The sequence below is a fragment of the Crocuta crocuta genome, unplaced genomic scaffold (genome assembly GCF_008692635.1).
Source record: "Crocuta crocuta isolate KB4526 unplaced genomic scaffold, BGI_CrCroc_1.0 scaffold975, whole genome shotgun sequence".
In the NCBI taxonomy this organism is placed as follows: Eukaryota; Metazoa; Chordata; class Mammalia; order Carnivora; family Hyaenidae; genus Crocuta; species Crocuta crocuta.
The window spans coordinates 70,262-74,960 of record NW_027529643.1 but is presented as its reverse complement, the minus strand read 5'-3'; the positions used below and the strand labels follow the sequence as shown (position 1 = coordinate 74,960).

At 36.9% G+C, this 4,699-nt stretch overlaps 1 protein-coding gene across 1 annotated transcript in view; it reads left to right on the top strand.

Annotated features, from left to right (window-relative positions):
• LOC144230222 (sex comb on midleg-like protein 2) overlaps positions 1-4,699 on the top strand; it is a 17,331-nt gene that overhangs the window by 5,635 nt on the left and 6,997 nt on the right. The window lies entirely within an intron of this gene.

Below are 4,699 nucleotides of genomic sequence, written 5' to 3'. Positions count from 1 at the left end.
AGTTTAAGGTATTGGCTTTTTTTCTTTTAATTTTTAAATGTTTTTTATTTATTTCTGAGAGAGAGAGACACACACACAGTGTAAGCAGGGGAGGGTCAGAGAGAGGGGGAGACGCAGGATCTGAAGCAGGCTCCAGGCTCTGAGCTAGCTGTCAGCACAGAGCCCAATGCGGGGCTCGAACCCACGAACCATGAGATCATGACCTGAGCTGAAGTCGGGCGCTTAACCGACTGAACCACCCAGGCGCCCCTCTAAAAAATTTTTTTAATGTTTTATTTATTTCTGAGAGAGAGAGAGAGAGCATGAGCAGGGGAGGGTCAGAGAGAGAGGGAGACACGGAATCTGAAACAGGCTTCAGGCTCTGAGCTAGCTGTCACAACAGAGCCTGACGTGGAGCTCGAAGAGATGTGAGATCATGACCTGAGCCGAAGTCCGACGCTTAACCGACTGAGCCACCCAGGCGCCCCTGTCCTTTCACTTTCTTGATGGTGTCCTTTGAAGCACAAAACATTTTAATTTCAGTGAAGTCCATTTTATCAATTTTTTTCTTTCGTTTCTTTTACTTTTGGTGTTGTACCTAAGAAAATACTCCTTAGTAAAAGTTCACAAAGATTTACCCCTATATTTTCTCCTAATAATTTTATAGATGTAGCTTTTATATTTAGGTTATTGCTTTATTTTGAATTGATTTTTCTACATACAATGAGTTAGGGGTCCGATTTCATTCTTCACATGGGGATATCTAGTTGTCCCAGCACATGATTTGTTAAAAGAGTACTCTTTCCCTATTGACTTGTCTTTGCACCCTTGTCAAAATGTATGGATTTATTTCTGGACTTTGTATTTCATTGATCTGTATGTGAATCCTCATGGCAGTACCACACTGTCTTGGTTACCATAGCTTTTTGTAGTAAGTTTTGAGATTGGGAAGTATGAGTTTTCCAATTTTGTTCTCCTTTTTCAAGATCATTTAGCCAAGTCTGGGTTTCCTCATGAATTTTAAAATCAGCTTGTCCATTTAGGCCAAGAAACCAGCTGGGATTTTAATACAGACTGTGTTGAATCTGTAATCATTTTAGGGATTATTGCCCTCTAATAAAATTGAGTCTTCTAGTTCATGACATGGGGTGTCTATTTAGGTCTTACCTAATTTCAGTAATATTTTGTAGTTTTCAGAAGGGACATCTAGCACTTCTTTTGATAAATTCATCCTGAAACATTTAATTCTTCTTAACACTATTGTAAATGGAATTCTTTTCCTAATTTTTCGATTGTTCATTGGAAGTGTATGTAATTGGAACATTTTTTTAAACTTTTTTTTTAATGTTTTATTTATTTTTGAGAGAGAGATAGAGACAGCATGAGCAGGGGAGGGTCATAGAGAGAGGGAGACACAGAATCCGAAGCAGGCTCCAGGCTCTGAAGTAGCTGTCAGCACAGAGCCTGATGCGGGGCTCGAACCCACGAACCGTGAGCTCATGACCTGAGCCAAAGTTGGATGCTTAACTGACTGAGCCACCCAGGCGCCCCAATTGGAACATTTTTTAAATCCATTCTGCTAATCTGAATTTTCTTATTGGAGTATTTATCTCCTGCATAGTTAATATAATTACTGATAAGGTAGGATTTATTTATTTTTTATTCATTCATTCATAAGATAGGATTTGCATCTACAATTTTGTTGTTTTCTGTATGTCTTAGGTTTCTTTTTGTCTTTTCTTCAATTACTTTCTTTTTTTGTTGTTGTTTGAAATAGATGGTTTCTTATATGCCATCTTAATTCTCTTGTCCCTTTTAGTAAATTTATTGAGTTCTTTTCTTTCTTTCTTTCTTTCTCTCTCTCTCTCTCTCTTTCTCTCTCTCTCTTTCTCTCTCTTTCTTTCTCTCTCTCCCTCTCTCTCTCTCTCTCTGTTTCTTTCTTCCTTCCTAACTTCTTTCCTTCCTTCCTTCCTTCCTTCCTTCCTTCCTTCCATGTGTCCGTCCGTCCGTCCAGGGGTTATTTTCTTGGTAGTTGCCTTAGGGATTACAATTAACATCTTAATTTAAAACAATCTAGTTTGGATTAATACCAACTTAATTTTAATATTATGCAAAAACTTTGCTCCACTACAGCTGTGTTTTCTGTCCTTTCTTTGTTCTTTTATTGCCAAATTATGTTTTATACATTATAAGCCCCCAAATACAATTTTCTAATTATTGTTTTTTCATTGTTTTTTATTACCATATTTTTAAAGTAAGCTTTCTGCCCATCATGGATCTTGAACTCATGACCCTGAGGTCAAGAGCTGCATGCTCTACTTACTGAGCTATCCAGGTGCCCCTAGTTGTTCTTTTAAAGGAAGGAGAAGAAAAGAGTTATAAACACTAATCTATTTACTGGTACTCTTTGTTTTTTTAATGTGGATTTGAGTTGCTGTCGAATGTCACTTCATTTCTTGTAGGGTAAGCTATTTAAGTGAGGAATTTTCTCACTTTTGTTTAAGGAATTTCTCATTTCTCCTTCATTTTTTAAAGGTTAGTTTTGCTGTATGTCTTATCCTTAGTTGACGTTTTTTGTCAATTTGAATGTCATCCCACTTCCTGCTAGCCTCTGTAATTCCTGATGAAGTCCCTGAAGGCAGTTGTTAATCTTACTGAGGATCCCTTGTATGTGATGACTTGCTTTTTTCTTGCTGATTTTGAGATTCTCTTTGTTTTTTGCTTTTGATAGTTTGACTGTGTTTTTTCTAGTATGTGGATATCTTTGAATTTTTCCTAGTTGGGGATTGTTGAGGTTTTTGGATATTAAGATCAATGTTTTTCATCAAATTTGGGAAACATTTAGCCATTATTTTTTCACATGTTCTTTTTGTCCTTTACTCTCTGTCGCCTCTCCTTCTGAAACTCTCTCATTATGTGTGTTTGGTGTCCTTGATGATATCCCACAGGTTTCTAGGGTCTGTTCATTTTTCTTCATTCTTTTTTCTTTCTGTTCCTTAGACTGTATAATCTCATTTGACCTTTCTTTAAATTTCCTGATTCTTTCTTGTGCTAGTTCAAATCTGCTGTTGAGTTCCTCTAGTGAATTTTTTGTTTCATCTATACTACTTTTTAAGTCCTAAATTTCAATTTCATTCTTTTTTGTAATTTTTATATTGATGGTCTCTATTCAGTGGGACATTGTTCTCATAATGTCCTTTGGTTTTTTAGACATTATTATTATTATTATTTTAGTTCTTTGAACATAAATAAAATCACTGATTTAATGTCCTTGTATACTAAGTCCAGTATCTGGGCTTCCTCAGAGGCAGTTTCTACTGACATATTTTCTCTTGTATTACAGGGCCATACTTGTCTGTTTCTCTGCATGTCTCCTAATTTTTAGTTGAAAACTGGGCATTTAAAAATAGGGTAAAGTAGTAACTCTGAAAATCAGCTTTTCTCTCCTTCCCTACGGTTTGTTGTTGCTGGTGCTGTTTGTATAGTGACTTTCCTGGACTAACTTCATGACTTCCTGGGCTCATTTGTTATATGTGGTCACTGAAGTCTGCTCATTTAGCTTAGCATTCAGCAAATGATTGGACAGGGCTTTCCGTAAATGCTTGCAACTGGTCTTTTTCCCATTCTTTGCCATGTAGTTCTGTGTATATGCTGAAATTTACCTTGAACATTCCAGGAGGCAGTTTATAAGTCTGCTTTGTGCAGAGTCTCAAGGTTAGCAAGAAATGAAAGATTAAGACCTTCTTAGGTCTTTCCTGGGCATATGTACAGCCTTGCACATGCATGTGGCCTTCTAGATTCCCAGGAATATCTCCATGCTTTTCAAAGTCTCTTAATGGACATTTTATTCTCCAGGGTTTTGTTGGTTTGTTTTGTTTTGTTTTAAAGCATTTCAGTCAGCTTCTTGTGAGCCCTAACTGGTAATGCTGGCTCTGGCAGCTGCATTGTTAAATAATTGCTACTGTGGGGTGTTTTGCTTTGATTTGTTTTTTGAGCAATGTCTTTGAGATAGGGCTGTTCACACAGAGCATGCTCTGATTTAGGTTATTCAAATAAAACAAGCCCTGAGATCAGAGCTTTTCACTGAGCTTCAAGATTGGTCAAATAGTGACAGTTCTCTGGGGACAGTGCCTTTTGAGAGCTCCAAACCCATTGTGCTGCCTCCGGTGACTACTAGGCTGCTGGTTTTCATAGCTCCAGTAGCTGTGAAGCTGTTGGCTTACAGAGCTGCTGCAAAACGGAGTGAAGGGCATGATGTTAGGGAAGCTAAAATGGCACAGAATTTACTGTTCTTTCTGACATTTGGCCATTTTTTTCTTGATTAAATGCTTTTTTCAGTTGTTGTAAGCCTTTACTTGATGTCCAGAGTTTTGGGAAAAGGTAATTTTGCTAGTGTCTTTATTATTTTTATGAAGAAATGGATTTTTGGAGGTCCTTAATCAGTCATCCTGGAAGTACCTTTCTTTGATGACTTTTAAATCACTTTGTAAATTACTGGCTTTTTCTAGTTATCTCTGCAGGAACAATTTCATGCCTGAGGTTATTTCTGTGATACCTAGAAGCAGAAATTAAGACTCATTTTTATGTTTTATCAGCCCCAGATAGTAGGCCATATACGAACGAACTTCATAAACTTTTCATTAAGCATTAGAATATTACAAGTAAAAGATAAGTAAAGACCTTCTGATCTTGGTAAGAATATGACGTAAACAAATATCTA